This window comes from Plecotus auritus (assembly GCF_963455305.1).
Source record: "Plecotus auritus genome assembly, chromosome: 1".
NCBI lineage: Eukaryota > Metazoa > Chordata > Mammalia > Chiroptera > Vespertilionidae > Plecotus > Plecotus auritus.
Window position 1 is genome coordinate 89,392,839 of NC_137770.1, and position 22,128 is coordinate 89,414,966.

At 42.2% G+C, this 22,128-nt stretch overlaps 1 pseudogene across 1 annotated transcript in view; it reads left to right on the forward strand.

Annotated features, from left to right (window-relative positions):
- The window catches only part of LOC308239244 (protein Shroom3-like), a 44,590-nt pseudogene extending 22,671 nt beyond the window's left edge, over positions 1-21,919 (forward strand). Inside the window, exon 2 of the transcript in view lies at positions 19,250-21,919. The product of the transcript in view is annotated as a protein Shroom3-like (transcript). The remainder of the gene's footprint in view (positions 1-19,249) is intronic.
- The last annotated feature ends 209 nt before the right edge of the window (positions 21,920-22,128 follow it).

Sequence of the window (22,128 nt, forward strand, 5' to 3'; positions counted from 1 at the left end):
CAAACAGAAATGGTGGAGGTCACGAAGCTGGAAAGAGCAGGAGGCTAGGGTTGCCCCCGGTGATGGAGGTAGCCAAGCTTTCCACACACCCTGGCCAGCCCAGGCCTCTGCTTAAGGCTACAAAGTTTCAATTATAGAAGATACATAAATCCCCCAAAAATGGCTGCTGCCACAGAGCAAGCAGAAGGCTTGGCTCCGCTCCAGGCTACAAAGTTTCAAATGTAGAAGATAAATATACCCCAGATACCAGGGCCTCTGCTTGGGTCGCCAGGGGGCGTGGCCAGCCTGCAAACCACCACAGGCCCCTCGCCCAGGCCGCCCCACGCCCCAAGGGAACCCCCACCCTGATCCGGGACACCCTTCAGGGCAAACCAGCTGGCCCCCACCCATGCACCAGGCCTCTATCCTATCTAATAAAAGAGTAATATGCAAACTGACCATCACTCCAACACACAAGGTGGCTGCCCCAATGTGGTCAAAGATACTTCCCCCATGTGGACACAAGATGGCCACCACAAGATGGCCAGCAGGAGAGGGCAGTTGGGAGGGACCAGGCCTGCAAGGGAGGGCAGTTGTGGGTGATCAGGCCAGCAGGGGAGGGCAGTTGGAGGAACCAGGCCTGCAAGGGAGGGCAGTTGGGGGCAATCAAGCCTGCAGGGGAGGGCAGTTAGGGGTGACCTGGCCGGCAGAGGAGGGAAGTTGGGGGTGACTGGGTCTGCAGGGAAGGGCAGTTAAGGGTGACCAGGCCTGCAGGTGAGGGCAGTTAGGGGAAAACAGGCTGGCAGGGGAGCAGTTAGGCATCAATCAGGCTGGCAGGGGAGTGGTTAGGGGGTGATCAGGCTGGCAAGCAGAAGCAGTTAGGGGCAATCAGGAAGGAAGGCAGGCAAGCAGTTGGGAGCCAGCAGTCCTGGATTGTGAGAGGGATATCCGACTGCCCTCGAGGAGTCCCAGATTGGAGAGGGTGCAGGCTGGGCTGAGGGACACACACCCCCGTGCACGAATTTCATGCACTGGGCCTCTAGTTTCTTAATAATGCAGCAGGGTATTAGTAATTATCACAAAAGTAACCTATAGATGTAATAAAATGATAAGTAACTCTAAAACACACATAGAATGTATATGCTGGAAACCAATCATTCTACCACTAATAGAAAGATGTGGCCAGGAAACTGGGAAGGCTGGTCAACAACCTTAATTGTTTTGATCACTCACTGTTTAGTTGAAACATTGTTAGCTGAAGCAGCCTCCACCTCTGTTTCTCCTATGTAAATTTCTGTTATTGGAATTTCCTGCCTAAAGGTTACGGGCGTATCCCAGAGTCTCAATTAAAGGGATTGCAAGGCCAGAGCAAAGGGTAGTCCTTCCACTAGAGTTGGGCTCCCGCCTTGCCCCCAATATTTCCAAATTAATACTTTTCCAAGTCTCTTTTCATTTGTGTGCGGCCTTCTCCAGAACCCGAACCCTGAACCGGAACCCTGAACCACGCGGGACGTGAAAGGGGTTCCCACATGTATAATCATATAATTTAGTATTGTGTATAAACCACCAAAAAAACTGCAAGCAAAAATATTTAAGAGCTTGCCTCTAGGAAGCAAAAGGGCTGTTGAACGGAAATGCTGTTACTCGGACCACAAAATTTTCTAAATTGTTTTATTATTGTTACATGTTCATGTATCCCATTTATAATTTATTTTAAGTTTTTGATGAGAGAGTTTAGGTGACATCTCTTCCAGAAAGCCTTTCCTACACCTGAAGACCCATGTGACTTTTCTCTGTGCTACCATAGTACCCAATGCATACCTCCAAGGTGGCACTAATTTTATTGTACACATACACCCATGTATTCATCTCCTCCACCAGAGATGGGTTCTCTTGGAGTGGGAACTAAAATGTTTAAAAATATATTTTCATTAATTTCAGAGAGGAAGGGAGAGGGAGAGATAGAAACATCAATGATGAGAGATAATCATTGATTGGCTGCCTCCTGCACATCCCCCACTGTGGATCAAGCCCACAACCTGAGCATGTGCCCTGACCAGGAATCAAACTGTGACCTCCTGGTTCATAGGTTGACGGTCAACCACTGAGCCACACTGGTCAGGCAGAAACTAAATTTTATTTATCACTTACCCTCATCACTTGGCACACTATCCAGTGCAGAGTAGATAATGGTCATATGTTCACTTAATGAATAAACCATCAATAATGTTGTGTAATATATATTAAAGTCAATATTTCAGTCCATTTATGGGAATTAATATAGCCATTCATAAGATATTTAATTTCTCCATAACCTCATTGCATTTTTTAACCTTCTATGACAGTAGAATGGATTATAGATAATATAAAGCTACATATTTCAAAACCACCATTATTTAGCAGATACTGCAAGGAAATTTTAACCACAAAGTAATATTCAAAATTCTTCACAGCTAGAACTTAAACATAAATCAAAAGTTGGTTCTAAGTCTATCTGGTTTTAAATCAAATTCAAAAATGTTAATATTCCTCACTTTCTCACAGCATGCCACTATCAGCCTTAATTTGGTATTATTTCATAGAAATGTTGCAATTACAATTTAGTCCACATTGATCGGCAAAAGTTAAAGGGCAAAATTAATTAATGGAAGTAGTAAAGGGCAAAAAAATTAATATGATGACACATCTAAAATGCTGGGAGAGCAGAGAGGCACTGTTATTTTGAGATTATCCACATTGATTTTCAAAAGAACAGAAGGAGAAATCTGTGTATAAATCTGAATTTCAATATGCTAAATTGTATGTCAGCATTTTAAAAAATAATTACTAAAAATGATAACCACTTTATAGATTTGAAACTTCTGACTAATAGACCTAACAATAACTAATGACATTACAAATAAGCTGTGAAAAAAATGTACAGTAGCCACATTAAAACTATACCTTCCAAGTTAATGTGTGGATTTATACCAAACACATATATAAAAGAGTATGGTTCATTTGTTATCAAAATGCATAAAAAGTTTTTGATACCATATTAAGTATATACATGTTTTAATTGCAAAGATTTTTCTGGTGATATTTATTTTAAATACTTAAGAAACAGTATACTATTCAAACAATTCAACACACTCATAGAATATATGAAGACTTCAGTAGTTGGTGACAATGAATAGTCTTATCTTTTGGAGGGTTTGTGTGACTTTTGGAGTCTCAACATAAACCAAATCCAGACATGAAATCAGAATATTATATTTGCTATTTATAAATCTCCCTCACATCTCACTTGCTCCTAAGAATAAATTTCATAGTTAGCCCTGGCAGGCGTTTTGAACTCCATTTTAAATAGAAAGAAAACGAAAGATTAGAATGAGAAGCCCTACATCACAGTTATTAAGAAGTAGAATGGAGTCTAGGATTTCAATGGTCTTTTCTCTAACTAAGGACTAGTTTCTAGCCCTTTTCAGCTACTAAAGCACACCTATCCTATCAGGTCACACTTATGAGTTATTTTGTAAAATACTGAAACCTGTAATTAGCCATTTTCCAAACTAAGTAATTTTTAAAGCCTCTCCCACTTCCCTGTTCCAAGAAAGAGCTCGCCACAAATATATGGGAGAAATGATAGAAGATTCATATAAAACTTACAGCAGTATTCCACATTTGCCCAATAGGGCAGTTAGGAGTGAGTTCGTTTTAATAGGTTGGGTAAGAAGTTTAAGAAACATTTTAATAAACTAAATTTTTAATAAGCTTCAATATTTTATAAGCTACATTTAGAAGGCTGCCTACTATATTCTTATGTATAAAAATAATCTTTTGAACAATTTGAGAAAACACAAATGTAACTCTCTGTTACTGTAAAATTTAATAAGCTTTTCTACATACATTTATCTTTTGGGCACATGCTCAGGTTGCGGGCTCATTCCTCAGTGTGGGGTGTGCAGGAGGCAGCCAATCAATGATTCTCCCTCATCATTGATATTTCTGTCTCTCTTTCCCCTTCCCTTCCTCTTTGAAATCAACAAAAAGATATATATACTAGTGACCCGGTGCATGAAATTCATGCACATTAAAAGGGCATTAATTAGAGGAAATAATTTAATATTGCTATTTGCCTTTCTCTATAAAAGAAGTCTCAGAGATGAAAGAAAATTAGTAAAATGTATATGAAAACTTCCTCCTGTCAGAGTCTGGGGCACACCACGGGACCCAGAGTCAAGTCCCTGCCCACCCACATGCTCCTCAAAATCACGTGAGATCCAGATCCGGCCAGCCCCCACCCCATTGGGCTAGACCCAGACCCGGCCATTCCCACCCTTGTCAAGCCCTGCTGGGCAGGGGATGTAGTCTCAGGTCCCCTGGCCTGGCGCCAGGATGGAGGACATAGCCGGAAGTCCCCCAGCCCAGACCGGGGTGGGGGGCGTGCCTTGAGGTCCCCTGTCAAGTCCTGCCAGGTGTGGGATATGGCTTGAGATACTCTGACAAGCCCTGCTGGGTGGGGTACAGCCTGAGGTCCCCTGTCAAGCCCCACCGGCAGGGGGGGTGCAGCCTCAGGTCCCCTGTCTGTCAAGCCCTGCTGGGCAGGGCGTGCAGCCAGAGTTCCCCTGAACTAGCACTGGGGGTGCACCTTGAGGACCTTGTCAAGCCCCGCCAGGCAGGGGGGTGCAACCTCAGGTCCCCTGGCCCAGTGCTCGGGCGGGGGCTGCGGCCTGAGGTCCCCTGGCCTGGTGTTGGGGTGGGGGAAGCGGCCTGAAGTCCCCTGTCAAGCTCTGCTGGGTGTGGGGCACAGCCTGAGGTCCTCTGTCAAGCCCTGCTGGGTGGGGGACATGGCCTGAGATCTGCTGTCAAGCCCCATGGGGGCGAGGGAGGGCATAGCCTTAGGTCCCTGCTGATTGCTCGTTAAGGCTCCTTATGGGAACTTGGCCTCAGCTGTGGGTGCAGCCATCTTTGTGACAGAGTGATGGTTAATTAGCATATTCCCTCTTTATTAGATAGGATAAATTTTTTTAAAAAACCTCTCTTGGCTTCACTTCCCTCTAGCTAATGCCTGTTCTACCACTTCTTTTTAGCAAAATTGCTTAATTGTCTATACTCTCTTTCTCAAATTCTCCTTTTTCTATTAATTTTAATTATCATCCAAGAGACTTCCATCTCCACCATTCTAATGAAACTGTTCACCAATGACCTCCATTTGGCTAAATCTAATCAATATTCTGTCTTGGTCCTAGTTGGCTCATCAGCAGCTTTTTACATAATTGATTACCAACACTCCTCTCCTTGGCTTCCAGGTCACCACTTACTCTTGATTTTCCTCTTCTCTCAGTTGCTCCTTGTTTATTCCTCCTCTTCTCTCTAATTTCTTTTTAATATAAAAATTTTATTAAATTTATTGGGGTGACATTGGTTAATATGATCATGTAGGATTTAAGTGTACATTTCTATGATACATGATCTGTATATTGCATTGTGTGCCCAATTCCCAAAGCCAAATCATCTTCCAACACCTTGTATTTGGCCCCCTTAAACTTAATTAACCCCCCATCTCCCTTCCTTCTGGTAACCACCATACTTTGTCTGTGTCTATGAGTTTCAGTTTTATATCCAACATATGAATGAAATCATATGGTTCTTAGCTTTTTCTGACTGACTTATTTCACTTAGCATAATATTCTCAACGTCCATCCATGGTGTTGCAAATGGCAGTACTTCATCATTTCTTATGGCTAAGTAGTATTCCACAGTATATAAGCACCACATCTTCTTTATCTAGACCTCTATCGAAGGACATTTTGGTTATCTCCATGTCTTGGCCATCATGAATAATGCTGCAATGAACATAGGGGTGCATATATTTTTTCCAAATAAATGTTGTTGAATTTTGGGGGTAGATACCGAGAAAAGGGGTTGCTGGGTCATATGGTAACTCTGTTTTTAATTTTTTGAGGAATCAGCATACTGTGTTCCGTAGTAGCTGTACCAGTCTACATTTCCACCAGCAGTGAATTAAGATGTTCAACTTCACTAGCTATTAGGGAAATGCAATTCAAAACTACAATGAAATGCCACCTCACACCTGTTAGAATGGCTATTATCAATAAGATAGGCAATAACAAGTATTGGAGAGGTTGTAGAGAAAAAAAGAATCCCCATCTTCTTAACATGGGAATCCACTGGACTTAGTCCTTGGTCCTCTTCTCTACATACTTACTCTTTGTTACCTCTTCTAGCCTTATTAGCTTTAAATATCTTTTATTTAGACTGATAACTCACAAATTTATAACTTTAACCCAGATTTATCTTCTGAAATCCAGACTCACATATCCAATTGTCCACTTAACATTTCCACTTGGATTTCAGCTAGATATCTTAAACTTAACCTAATAAAAACCAGTGTTCTGATGTTTTGTTTAAACCTGGTCCACCTGAAGTCTCTCACTTCTCAGTAAACTGAAAGTCTGATTTCCCATTGTTCAGACCAAAGGTTTTCTAATCAGTGTTGACTCCTTTCTTTCTTTTCGCATAAAATCTTATGTTTAGCCCATCAGGCAAACCTATAGGCTCTACCTTCTAAATACCTATAAAACACAACCTGTTCTCACCACCTCCACTGTTAATGATCTAATCCAAGATCCCCATAATCTTTCACCTGAATTTTTGCAATAGCCTTCTAAATAGTCTATTGGCCTTCCACTCTGATCTTCAATAGTTTATTATCAGTAGGATAACAGTGTTAGATTATATTATTCATCCACTCAAAATCATCAACAATGGCCCCATCCATGCACCAATCTCACTCATATTTAAGTCAAACTCTTTACAATAACCTACAAGCCTTCATAACGCCCTGCTTTCCATTATATCTCTGATTTTGTCTTCTAATATCCTTAATGTTTCTGTTTAGCTATACAATCCCCTCCCAATTCTTGCTGTTGTTTAAACATGCCAAATACTTTAATTTCATAATCTTGCAAGGGCTGTTCCTTTGCCTGGAATTCTCTTCCCCAAGATACCAACATGGCTCCTTCTCTTAATTCCTTGATGTCGGTTCAAACACTACTTTCTTTGTTATTGGCAAAATTCTAAAAAGACCCCAAGATTTCTGACCCATGGTGTACACACTCCCTTGAATGTGGGTGGACTTATGAATATACTTAAATATCACTTGTGTTTAATTACTAAGTAGTTGACTGTCAGTTAATCAAAAGGATGATTATTCAGATTATGATTGGAGGGATGGGGTGTGGAGGTTGTCCTAAACAGAGAAGCTTTTTAAATAAGGTGAAGTGCCAGAGAAATACTCTAGTTTGCCTCAAAGACACAAATGCCTATAGGGAGGTGGGGGCACATGCCAATGAAATGCAGGTGACCTCTAGGAGCTGACAGTGACCTCAGCCATAAGCTAGCAAGAAACAGGGACCTCACTCTGACAACCACAAGGAACTGAATTCCAGCAACAACTTGAATGACCTTAGAAGATGATCCTAAGCTCCAGATGAGAACCATGAGGACCAGAACACCTTTATTGCAGCCTTGTGAAGTTGTGAACAGAGATCCCAGGTAGCCTGTGCCTGGACTCTTGACATGACCCACAGGAAAAGTAAAATAATAAACTTGTGTTATTTTCCTGCCATCCACTGCAAAGCTAGAATACACAGAGAATCAGAACCCTGGACCCTGGATGGCGGTACTGATTCTGGAGAAACCAAGATGGCGGCATAGGTAAACACCTAAACTGCTGCCTCGCACAACAATTTCAAAACTACAACTAAAAGACAGAACGGACACCATCCAGAACCACAGGAAAGCTGGCTGAGTGAAAATTCTACAACTAGAAGGAAAGATAAAAGCTCACAGAGAATTGGAGGTACGGCAAAGGGTCTTTGTGCGCGCAGAGAGGAAGGGCGGCTGAGAGCCTGGATGACTTTCTCTGGCGGAAGGGGGAAGGAAGCCCCCGACCGCACTGAACCCCAGTTCTGACTGCACTGAACCCCAGTTCCGGGCGAGCTCCTGGGGACCCATGCTCTTACGGGGGGAGTCTGGACTCTTGGGCAGAGACTAGGGAGCCGGGGAAGGCGGAGGACTGAAAGCACGCGCGCGCCAGTGCGCACAAAGGCTGCGGAGGTTGCCACAGGCTTTCCCTAGTGGAAGGGAGTCAGAGGCTCCTGACTGCACTGAGCCCCAGTTCTGACTGCAGTGAACCCCAGTTCCAGGCGAGCCCCTGGGGACCCACGCTCTTGTGGGGGGAGTCTGGACTCTCGGGCGGAGACTCGGGAGCCGGGAAGGCAGAGGTCTGAAGGCACGCACGTGCACGCAAGGGCAAGGCTGACAGGAAGCCAAGACTGAGACTCCACCCCATCCAAGCTGAGCACAGAGGCTATTGCAATTTGGCAAGTCTAATCCTATAAGGCTGTCTCCAGCACCGAACTTCTCCCAGCATAGACACAGCTGATCCTTACAGCCAACTGGCCTGGAGGTCAATTCTTCCCAGTGATACCAACAACAATAAAGACTTAATTACAACAAGGCTGTACACACAGTCCACAAAGGGGTGCACCAAGAGTGTCCACCTCAGGTTAACTGGGGAGGCAGACCCACTGGGCCATATTGGAAACCTAGCACACAAATCTACCTTACCAACTCAGGGAAGCAGTCAAAATGCGGCGTCAAAGAATCAGATCACAAACGAAAGAAATGGAGGAAAACAAACGACAGGATATAGAATTCAAAACCACGGTTATAAGGCTTTTCAAGAATATCCTAGAAAAGGCCGATAAATATAACGAGACCCTCGAAGATATGAAAAAGGACCAACTAGAAATTAAACATACACTGACTGAAATAAATAATATTATACAGAGACCCAAAAACAGACAAGAGGAACACAAAAATCAAGTCAAAGAATTGAATTACAAAGAAGCAAAAAACACTCAACCGAAAAAGCAAAAAGCAAAAAAAAAAAAAAATCCAAAAAGTTGAGGATAATGTAAGAAGACTCTGGGACAACTTCAAGCATACCAACATCAGAATTATGGGGGTGTCAGAAGAAGAGAGAGAGCAAGATACTGAAAACCTATTTGAAGAAATAATGACAGAAAACTTCCCCCACCTGGTGAAAGAAATAGACTTACAAGTCCAGGAAGCCCACAGAACCCCAAACAAAAGGAATCCAAAGAGGACCACACCAAGACACATCATAATTAAAATGCCAAGAGCAAAAGACAAAGAGAGAATATTAAAAGCAGCAAGAGAAAAACAGTTAGTTACCTACAAGGGAGCACCCATACGACTGTCAGCTGACTTTTCAACAGAAACTATGCAGGCCAGACGGGAGTGGCAAGAAATTTTCAAAGTGATGAATAGCAAGAACCTACAACCAAGATTACTCTACCCAGCAAAGCTATCATTCAGAATTGAAGGGCAGATAAAGAGTTTCACAGACAAGAAAAAGCTAAAGGAGTTCATCACCACCAAACCAGTATTATATGAAATGCTGAAAGGTATTCTTAAAGAAGAGGAAGAAGAAAAAAGTAAAGATAAAAATTATGAACAACAAATACATATCTATCAACAAGTGAACCTAAAAATCAAGTGAATTAAAAACCTGAGGGACAGAATAATCTGGTGAATATAATAGAATCAGGGGCATAGAAAGGGAGTGGACTGATAATTCTCAGGGGAAAGGGGTATGGGGGGTTCATGAAGAGACTGGACAAAAATCATACACCTATGGATGAGGACAGTGGGGGGGAGGTAAGGGCAGAAGGTGGGGTGGGAAATGGGTGGAGGGGAGCTATGGGGGGAAAAAGGAGAAATAATTGTAATAATCTGAATAAAGATTTATTTTAAAAAAATAAAAAATAAAATAAAAGGTACTGATTCTAAAAAAAAAAAAAAAAACTTGTGTTATTTTAAGCCTCTAAATTTGTAGTAATATTTTGACAGCAGTATAAAACATAAAATCAGTAGTCTCTACTGGCTAACCTATTGGAAATTGTAACTACTCTACTTTGCACTCCTTGTCCCCTTAATTCTCCTCCATGATATTTTTCATGTCACTAATTTATTTTGTTTATTGTTTTTCACCAAATGGAATATAAGTTCCACAAGAGCAAAGATTTTCATCTGCTTTGTTCAACTACAGCTCCTAGCACATAGTAGTAGTCCTATAAATATTTGTTGAATGAATAAAATTATTAGATACATGATTTTAAAAAACAAAAATCCAAATTAATCATTGATTTAACTTATAAGACTATGTATACAAAACCTTAGCTAAATTTAAAGTTTAGTTAATACATCATGTTAGTATTTCATTTATCTCTAGGTATTTAAAGTTTTTCTTTTTTTTCTTGCCCAGCTAGCATGGCTCAGTGGTTGAGTGTCACCTTATGAACTAGGAGATCATGGTTTGATTCCTGGTCGGGGCACAAGCACTGGTTGCAGGCTCATCATGATTTTGGGGGCTTACTATTTGCTATTACTCTTCTAAGTATCTTCCTTGCAAGTTTAAATCATTTTATCCTTATAAAAATATTATTGTCCCCATTTTAAACTTAGTAAAACTAAAGCACACGAGTTTTAACAATTTACACAAGGTGGTTACACAGTCAGAAAGTAATGGACTCAGATTCAAAGTCAGGCAATGTAACTCTAGAGCTTGAGTTTTATAGCCACCATTTCTTAAAGTTTGAGGTTTTGACCTCATTATGTTTTGAACATCTGAACATATATAACATTTGTACGTCTCCATAACCAAAGATTATAAATAAATTGAAAAGACCAATAAAAAACTGTCAATGACATTTGAACAGATGATAAATGGTTAATGTTATTACATAGAGTGCCCTTAGAAATTAATAAGAAAGGCATAATATTTAATTAAAAAATGGACAAAACACACAACAAATGGATTACAGAAAAAGAAATTTAAAATGTGACTAACACTTGAAAAATATATTCAATATGTTAGGTAGATAAAGAAATATACATTGAAGCAAGTTTTAGATATTATTTTTCTCTTACACTGGTAAAAAAAAATTAATGTTTAGTAAGGGTTCAATAAGACAAGTACTTTATAGCTTTCCAGTGTAAACATATATTAGTGTAATCTTAATGAAATAGAATTCAACAATATGTGGCAACTTAAAAAATCATATGAGAGGACCCAAATAATCCTTCCCTAAAAATAATCTATTAAAAATAAGTAATTAGAGGTGGAGAAATACACTGAGTGGCCAGATTATTATGATCTCTGAACACATAATAAACTGGCCACTCAGTGTGTGTGTGTGTGTGTGTGTGTGTATATATATATATATATATATATATATATATATATATATATATATTAGAGCCCAGTGCATGAATTCGTGCATGGGTGGGGTCCGGCCACCCTGGCCAGGGGGAGGGAACATGGGTGGTTGGCCGGCCTGCCTGCTGGTCGAACTTCTGGTGGAAGGGACAATTTGCATATTAGCCTTTTATTATATAGGATATACACTGAGTGGCCAGATTATTATGCATTCAGAGATCCTAATAATCTGGCCACTCAGTGTATATCTATGTGCAAAGATGCACATATCAAGTCATTTTAATGATAAAAAATTAGAAACAATGTAAATGTGAAGCAATGGTTAATGGACAATATTTTTCATTGTTAATTCATAAATTATATATATATATATATATATATATATATATATATATATATATACTTGTAATAGTAATTTTCAAAAAACAAAATAGTTATGGAGAAATGCTCATGGTAAAATACTGAATGAGAAAAGGTGTACACATAATCACAAAATGATCCAAATTATTTTAAATATACTAATAATATTTGTATATTCATGCATAGAAAAAGGCCTGATTTTTTTTAAATTATGCAAAATGTTACCTCTGGGTTTTTGTTCAATAGGTAATTTATTTTCTTCTTTATAATATACTGGAAAAATTTTTACAGCAAATCTGCACTTAGCCTGAATCAGAAGTAAGTAAAAATTTAAGATATTTTATAATTTATTAATAAAATATACACTTCTGACTCTTACCTGCTGCCCTGCCCCACATGTTGTGGTAAGACAGTGGCTGCCTGCCTAATAGAAGACCACACCATAATACTACACCATAAAAGCAAGACTAGAAAGTTCCACTCAGTAAAAACCTCCAAAGCAGGGGTAGGGAACGTCTGGTCCATGGGTCACATAAGGCCCACAAAATCATTTAGTCCGGCCCTGCCAAGGCATTAGGTGTGAGTTAATTAAATGTTTGACAAATTTAGCAGGCTAATTTTTAAGTTGATAATTTTGTATGGCCCCTGAATGATGTTATAAATATCTAAATGGCCCATAGGAGAAAAATGGTTCCCCATCCCTGCTCCAAAGGTTTAAGCTTCCTATCCAACAACCCAGAGTCAGTTTCATATTATGGAGTTTTTTCCAAAATATGGACCATTTTTTCTTTTAATACAAACATATTACTTAAAAACCCTTAGATTTCTCAGTATTCCTATTAAGAATTAAATATTTTCCAGCAATTATTCTTAAAAACTCTGAGAGCACATTAAAATATGTAATTGGAAGACTGGAAAAATGGCAACCGGCAAGAAGGTAGGGACGGAGAGTGTGTGAGAGATGAGGGAGCAATAGAGGAGTTTGTGGACATGTGTGGTGTGTGTGTATGTGAACTAGGGATAGTTAGATCCTGCAGGTCTTCCAAGGGGCTGCCAAACTGGACAGTCTTAGATGGTGAAACCCCATAGCCACCACAGACACACTCTGGGAGCAGTGAGCATGGGCACAGAGACCATGCCATCTTTAAAAACAGAACTGCTTGAGACTAGGATCCTAGCCTCACCACCACCCAATCTGATCCCAGATGCAAACCAGGACCCTACAGCCACTAGGGACAAAGACTTTCGACCACAGCTGCAGACCCACAGACACCAAGACTCCAGACATCCTGGCCACAGATTTCTGTGAGTTACAGAGCCCATCCCCCTGCCTGCAGGCTCATTGCAGCACCATAGGAACTGCTGAACCCACCCCATGCAAGCAGGCCTCCTGTCCACACAGGGCAGCTCCGCTGCCTAAATTTGAGCCTGGGCATGCGGACGCAGGGAATCTGTTTCCAGCAGAGCACACTTGTGTGACCAGGCCTCAGGCCCACACAGGGTGGCTCTGCTGCCTAAATTTGAGCCTGGGCACATGGACACTGGGAGGCTGTTTCCCACAGCACACACTCAACGCAACCAGACCTCATGCCCACAGAGTGCGGCAGTGCCACCTGACTTTGATTCTGGGCAAGTGCACATGGAAGTCTGTTTTCTGCAGCGCAGGAGTGGACCTCCTGCTGACACAGGGAGGCTGTGCAATCCAGTCCCCCAAACAAACCAGGGACCCTGATTCTCTGTGTGTGAGGCAGCACTGAGCACCAGTGACTTGACTCTGTTTCTCATCACACATGCCTGGGATCCCTGACTCCCAGTGCATGCACACTAAGATCCAGTGATTCCAATTCTCAGCTCATGCACACAGGGGCCCTGATTCTCTGAGCAAGGCTGCATCAAGCAACAGAGACTCTGATACTCGATTCTCGATGTGGGCATAGGGGGACTCTGACTCCTGGCATGCACTAGGGTACTCTGATTTTCAGCACATGCCAGCAGGGTCTCTTTTTCAGCATGGTACAGGCAGGGTCCCTGATTTTAGGTGTGCGCATGAGGCTGCACTGAGCACTGGTGACTCTGATCTTGGACGAGCCTGGCTCCCACCAACCCATAGCAGCTACACATCTTGGTGTCAGAGCTCTTCAGTGACACTCAGTTGGTGCAAAGCTCCCACTGCACATGGCTCAGGCCCCTGCAACTCGGTATTTGAACCTTCTGGTGATAGTTAGAATAGGGAGACAACGAAGCAATCCCCAGAGGAAAGAAAAAGGAATTGCCAATAAATGAAATAAGTGAAATGAAGGCATGCAACATGACAGAAAAAGAATTCAGAGTAATGGTCATACGGTTCATACACCAGATGGACGAAAAAATCAACAACCTATGCAAAAATCAGGAAGAAATCAAAAGTGATATAGCCACAATTAAAAACATCATGGAAAGTTTCAACAGAAGACTAGAAGAAGCAGAGGACCGAATTAGTGAGTTGGAAGATAAGGTAGAGAAAGAAGCCCAATCTGAACAGCAACTGGAGAAAAAAATTAAAAAGCAGGAGGAAAGCCTAAGGGAGCTTTGGGACAACATGAAACGAAGCAACATACGTATAATAGGGCTGCCAGAAGGACAAGAAGAGCAGCAAGGATTAGAAAATCTATTTCTAATGAAGAAATAATGACAGAAAACTTCCCTGATATGGGGAAGAAAAAAGTTACACAAATACAGAGAGTCCCAAGCAAGATGAATCCCAAAAGACCCACACCAAGACATGTCATAATTATAATGGCAAATGTTAACGATAAAGAGAGAATCTTAAAGGCTGAAAGAGAGAGACAGAGTTACCTACAAAGGATCCCCCATCAGATTATCAAATGATTTCTCAACAGAAACACATTAAGCTATGAGGGAATGGAAGGGAAGTACAAAGGATGCAAAGCAAAGGACTGAGTCCAAGAATACTCTATCCAGTGAGATTATCAATCAAAGTTGAAGGGGAAATCAGGAGTTTCACAGACAAAAAAAAATACCTAAGGGAGTTTATCACTACCAAGCCAGCAATGCAAGAAATGCTAAAGAGAATGCTGTAAAAAGAAGAAATAGAAAGGGAGGAAGAAACACAGGCATAAAGTACAGAAATGGCTACAAACAAGTACCTATCAATAATAACATTAAATGTAAATGGATTAAGTGCTCCAATAAAAGGAAATTGAGTGACTGAATGGATAAGAAAACATGACCCATATATATGCTGTCTATAGGAGACCCACCTCAGAACAAGGGACTTGCACAGACTGAAAGTGAAGGGATGAAAAAAAATCTACCAGGCAAATAGAAATGGAAAAAAAAAAGCTGGGGTAGCAATACTTATATCTGACAAAATAGACCTCAAAGTGAATACCATAACAAGAGACAAGAAAGGCCACTTCATAATTCTAAAGGGATCAACACAAGATGATATAATGCTGGTAAACATTTATGCACCCAATGCAGGAGCAGCCAAATACATAAAAAAAACTTCTGGAACCTATCAGGGGAGAGATTGACAGCAACACAATCATAGTAGGAGACTTTAATGCCTTATTAACATCACTGGATAAATCCTCTAGACAAAAAATTAGCAAAGAAACATCAATCCTGAACAACTCACTAGATCAGATGGACTTAATCGACATCGTTAGAACATTCCACCCCAAAACTACAGAATATACATCTTCTCAAGTGAACATGGGACATTTTCAAAGATAGACCACATATTGGGACACAGGTAAAGTCTCTCCAAATTCAAGAGGATTGAAATAATATCAAGCATCTTCTCAGATTACAATGGTATAAAATTAGAAATCAACTACAATAAAAACAATCACAAAAATTAAAACACTTGGAGGCTAAAAAGCATACTATTAAATAATGAGTGGGTTACCAAAGAGATCAAAGAAGAAATAAAAAACATCCTGGAAACAAATGACAATAAAAACACAACAATCCAAAATCTTTGGGACACAGTGAAAGCAATCATGAGAGGGAAGTTCATAGCATTACAGGTCTACCTCAAAAAACAAGGAAACTCTGCAACTTGAAGAATTAGAAAGAGAGCAACAAGAAAAGCCCAGTGTGAGCAGAAGGAAGGAAATAATAAAGATCAGAGCAGAAATAAATGACATAGAGACCAAAACAACAATACAAAAGATCAATGAAACCAAGAGCTGGTTCTTTGAAAGGATAAAAAATATTGATGAGCCTCTAGCCAGGCTCACCAAGAAGCAAAGAGAGAGGACCAAAATAAACAAAATCAGAAATGAAAGAGGTGAAATAACAACAGACCCCAGAGAAATATGAAGAATCGTAAAAAAAATACTATGAGCAACTCTACTCCAACAAACTGGTCAACCTAGAAGAAATGGACATATTCCTAGAAAAATCCGACCTTCCAAAATTCAACCAGGAGGAATAAAAAAATCTGAATAGGCCAATAACTATGGAGGAAATTAAAGCAATAATCCAAAAATTTCCAACAAACAAAAGCCCTGGACCAGACGGCTTCACAGGGAAGTTTTATCAAACATTCAAAGAAGAAATAAAACCTATCTTCCTCAGACTATTCCAAAAAATTCAAGAGGTAGGATCACTTCCAAGCTCTTTCTACAAAGCCAGCACTATCTTAATCCCAAAACCAGATAAAGACAACAAAGAAAGAGAATTACAGGCCAATATCCCTCATGAACATAGATGCCAAAATCCTCAACAAAATTCTAGCAAATCGAATCCAGCATTACATTAGAAAGATCATACACCATGACCAAGTGGGATTTATTCTGGGGATGCACGGATGGTACAATATCTGCAAATCAATAAATGTGATACACCACATAAACAAACTGAGAGATAAAAACCATATCCATTGATGCAGAAAAAGCATTTGACAAAATCCAACACCCTTTCTTGATAAAAACTCTCAGCAAGGTGGGAATAGAAGGATCATACCTCAACATAATAAAATCCATATATGATAAACCCACAGCTAACATCATACTCAATGGGCAAAAACTAAAACCATTTCCCCTAAGAACAGAACAAGACAGGGATGCTCACTCTCACCACTCCTGTTCGACATAGTACTGGAAGTACTAGCCATTGCGATCAGACAAGAAGAAATAAAAGGCATCCAAATTGGAAAAGAAGAAATAAAACTGTCGTTATTCACAGATGACATGATAATGTATATAGAAAACCTCAAAGACTACATCAAAAAACTACTAGACTTAATAAATGAATTTGGCAATGTAGCAGGATACAAAATTAACACCCAGAAGTCTATGGCTTTTCTATACACCAATAATGAACTCACAGAAAAAGAAATTTAAAAAGCAACAGAAAAATTAAGATACCTAGGAATAAACTTAACCAAGGAGACAAAGGACCTGTACTCAGAAAATTTCAGGACACTAAAAAAAGAGATAGAGGAAGACATAAACAAATGGAAGAATATGCCATGTTCATGGATTGGTAGAATCAACATCATTTAAATGTCCATACTACCCAAAGCAATCTATAAATTCAATGCAATCCCCATTAAAATACCAACGGCATACTTCAAAGACCTAGAACAAATTCTCCAAAAATTCATCTGGAATGAAAAGACACCCTGAATAGCTGCAGCAATCTTGAGAAAGAAGAACAGTGTTGGAGGGATCACAATACCAGATATCAAGCTATACTACAAAGCCATTGTTCTCAAAACTGCCTGGTACTGGAACAAGAACAGACACATAGACCAATGGAACAGAACAGAGAACCCAGAAATCAACCCAAGTCATTATGCTCAATTGATATTTGACAAAGGAGGCAAGAGCATACAATCGAGTCAAGACAGTCTCTTCAATAAATGGTGTTGGGAAAATTGGACAGATACATGCAAAAAAAAAAATGAAACTAGACCACCAACTTACACCATACACAAAAATAAACTCAAAATGGATAAAGGACTTAAACATAAGATGGGAAATCATAAAAATCTTAGAAGTTATAGACAGCAAAATAGCAGACATTTGTCGTAGCAATATCTTTACCGATACAGCTCTTAGGGCAATGGAAATTAAAGAGAAAATAAACAAATGGGACTACATCAAAATAAAAAGCTTCTGCACAGCAAAAGAAACCATCAACAAAACAAGAAAGCCCACTGCATGGGAGAACATGTTTGCCAGTGCTATCTCCAATAAGGGTTTAATCTCCAACATTTACAGTGAATTCATACAACTTAACAAAAGGAAGATAAGCAATCCATTCAAAAAATGGGCAAAGGACCTAAATAGACACTTTTCAAAAGAGGACATACAGAAGGCCAAGAGACATATGAAAACATGCTCAAAGTCACTAATCATCAGAGAGATGCAAATCAAAACAACAATGAGGTACCATCTCACAGCTGTCAGAATGGCTATCATCAACAAACGACAAGTACTAGAGAAAATGTGGAGAAAAAGGAACCCTCCTTCACCGCTGGTGGGAATGCAGACTGGTGCAGCCACTGTGGAAATTTTTTGAGGGCATTTCCTCAAAAAATTAAAAACGGAACTGCCATTTGACCCAGAAATACCACTTCTAGGAATATATCCCCCAAAAAAAGAAACACCAATCAAAAGGATATATGCATCCCTATGTTCATAGCAGCACAATTTACAATAGCTAAGATTTGGAAACAGCCTAAGTGCCCATCAGCAGATGAGTGGATTAGAAAACTGTTCTGTATCTACACAATGGAATACTATGCTGCTGTAAAAAAGAAGAAATTCTTACCATTTGCAACAGCATGGGTGGAACTGGAGAGCATTATGCTAAGTGAAATATGACAGTCAGTGAAAGAAAAATACCACATGATCTCACTCATTTATGGGTAATAAAGAACATTATAAAATGATGAACAAAAATAGATACAAAGGCAGAGAAGCACCAAACAGACTGTCAAATTATACCGGGAAGGCTGGAGAGGGTTGGAGGGGGCGGTAAGAGATCAACCAAAGGACTTGTATGCATGCCTATAAGCATAACCAATGGATGCAATACACTGGGGCAGAGGGGGGTGGTGAGGACATGTGGGGGGGGCGGGGGTAGGGAAGCCCCGGGGAAGGTCAGTAGGGGAAAAAAGGGAGACATATATACTACTATTTGTAATACTTTAAAACAATAAATAAAATGTTAAAAAATCAATTAAAATAAAATAAAATATGTAATTGTTGTATTATTAAGATATTTTGTGGTGGTAGTCAAGATACATTTATAACTAGGTGTGTTTTCCCAAGAAGCTGTGTTACTATTTTACCTGAATCCATCTTAAAGCAGAAAAGTAAATACTACATTTCATGGGAGTGTGATATGCACATTTAACATCTCTGAAGTGTGGATGCACCTCAATTTCTGTTGTGTCACAAATAAATTCCCAGCATGTTTTATTTTTCTTTCTTCGTGGCCTATAAAATATTGATTCACACCCTACAATGGACAATGTATTCAATCCAATTAAACATACTGACCCCTTCACCTCTTTAATTTGATCACTTCAAATCAATAATGTTAAACTGTCATGATCTAAACACCAACTGCCAGCTTCGGTCTCACCTCGGCCGCCAGTCTGTTCCCTGCGGGAGCCCAGCCTGCAGCCCCGCAGGGAGGCCGCCCTCCTGATGGCGGCGGCGGGCAGCAGTGGGGAACCCCCACGTGGGGCCCGAGATCGCAGCAGCTCCTTCGTTGGTGGCGGCCTCCTGGGAGAAAGAGGACACAGGGACCAAGCCCAGAGGGAGCCGCTGGGTGGAGCTAACGGCGGTGGGCCAAAAGGCAACCAGAAGAGAGACAGGATCCCTGGGGAGCCCTCCTCATGGGGGCCGCGGCCGGAAGGGCCGGGAAATCCATGTCTGCTGAGGACCTGCTGGAGCGCTCGGATTTCCTGGCGATCCCTGTCCACGTGAGGTCACGGTCATCTCCCACCACCCACAAGAAACTCCGGGATGTGCTTTTGGGGGGAAACAGTGGCTCTGGTCTTGTGAAGGATCCTTGTTACTTGGCTGGCCCTGGACCCAGGTCACTAGGTTGTCCAGAAAGAGGCGAAGAAGAGATGCTAGTGCTCAAACACCAGCCCAGCCCTGGATGCGTGATTCAGGCTGCAAAGTAGTTGGTGCCTCCATTCCCGGTGACTGTCCCGGACAGCTGGACCATCAGAGGCAGGCCAGCAGGATGCGCTGCCCCAGGCCACTACCCACAGGGCTGCAAGGGCATCTCACAGACACCAGGGCAGGACCACTGACCCCACTCAGCTCCGCTCTGCCTTCCCCTGCCCCCTCCAGCTACTGTCCATAGGCTGCTGGTGATCAGCCCACGGGGAGGGACGCTCAGACAGGCCAGCAGCCTCTTCTGCCCTCCACCCCAGCAGTGACTCGCAGAAGCAACGGCCACAGCCTGGCCCAGCCTACCCATCCTAGAGCCATGAGCCCCACAGCCCGGAGCATGGGGCAGAAGAGGGGAAGAGGAAGCAGCCTCCCCCACCTCGTGTGAAGTGGGCCCACACCATCAGAGAGAACAGCCTCCCGAAGGAATCTTGCTCGCCCAAGTTAGCAAGCCTGAAGCATTATAAAAAACAGCAGAATCTCCCAAGTTCAAACAGCACTTCCTCTTGGGGTCCCAAGCACTCCAGGGAGGATCTCCCTCCAATTATTGGAGTCCGTCCTGCAGGCCTCCCCACTGCCTTGGGAGGACTACAATGACGAAGTGTTTGTGAAGGACTTGCACCCCAATGCCACTTCCCACCCCACATTCGAATCTCTCCCTCTACCCCCACCCTCACCCCCTCCATCGAGCCAGGAAATCCTGGTGAATAGCTGGGATGACTTTCCTCCCCCTCCTCCCCCAGCTCTGTGTGAGGCACAGCTGGACAGCGAGGATGGCATGGAGCACCCTGTGAGTAGCTCCAGCAAATCTGCTGACAGGACAGTTGCCAAGGAAAGACCCGTGCCTGGGGCAGCCCAGTTGGTTGGCCATCAGATACCAGCTTCCAGACCCAAAACTTCCATCAGAGATTCCGAGGCCCACAGGCCCAGCCCGCCGCCCCCCACCACCACACACACACCGTGGGCACCCGGCCCCAGCATGCTGGGCCCCTCGGCTGGCAGCCAGGCCCAGGAAAGCAGCCTCCCACTCTGACCCAAGGCCTCGTCCACGACCCACTCAGTGGGACTTGGGGTTTAGAAGACAATGCCAGTCCCGGTCCTCAGAAGTTGTCAGAAAACATCAGAACGGAGGTGCTGGCCAAGGAAATTGTCCACCAAGACAAATCTCTGGCAGACATTTTGGACCCCGACTCCAGGCTGAAGACCACCATGGACCTGATGGAGGGTTTGTTTCCTCGCGATGGTAACTTGCTGCAGGAAAACAGCGTCAAGAGAAAGGCCATGCAGAGAGCTTTCAGCTGCCCAGGACATGAAGGCGAGAGGAGTGAAGATAAGGAAGCAGTGGGCATGTTGGTCAACTGCCCTGCCTACTACAGCGCGCCGGCTCCCAAGGCTGAGCTTCTGAACAAAATCAAACATATGCCAGAAGAGATGAATGAGGAAGAGGAGCAGGTGGGTGTCAATGAAAAGAAGGCCGAGCTCATTGGAAGCCTCACCCACAAGCTTGAGACTCTGCAGGAAGCCAAGGGGAGCCTGCTAATGGACACCGAGCTCAATAATGCCTTGGGAGAGGAGGTGGAGGCTTTGATCAGAGAGCTCTGCAAGCCCAATGAGTTTGACAAGTACAAGATGTTCATCAAGGACTTGCACAAGGTGGTCAGCCTGCTGCTCTCTCTCTCTTGGGGCGCCTGGCCCGCATGGAGAATGTCCTCAGTGGTCGTGGTGAACATGCCAGTAAAGAAGAAAGGAGCTCTCTCAACGAGAAGAGGAAGGTCCTGGCAGGGCAGCACAAGGATGCCCGGGAGCTCAAGGAGAACCGGGACTAAAGGGAGGCGTGGTGCTGGACATCCTGGCCAATTACCTTTCAGAGGAACAACTCCAGGATTAACAGCATTTTGTGAAAATGAAGTCAACACTCCTCACTGAGCAGTGAAAGCTGGACGACAAGATCAAACTGGGCCAGGAGCAGGTCAAGTGTCTGCTGGAGAGTCTCCCCTCAGATTTCATCCCCAAGGCGGGCACCCTGGCACTGCCCCCAGACCTCACGAGTGAAATGACTCCTGTGGGGGGATGTACTTCCAGTGGTGTTTTCCCACCGATAACCTCTCCACTCTAACCTCTTCTCAAACACCCAACCAAAAGATCACCCTTTCTTTCAACACTATTTAATCTGAAAAATGTTTCAGTACAAACCACTGTTTAAACTCTATGGTTTTGTGTTTTTTTTTTTGGGGGGGGGGGCGGTTCTGGATAAAAGGAAAAGAGTCTATCCAGGAAAAAGCCTGTATTTTCCTTCTCACCCTTCATGATTGATCTGAGAGCTTC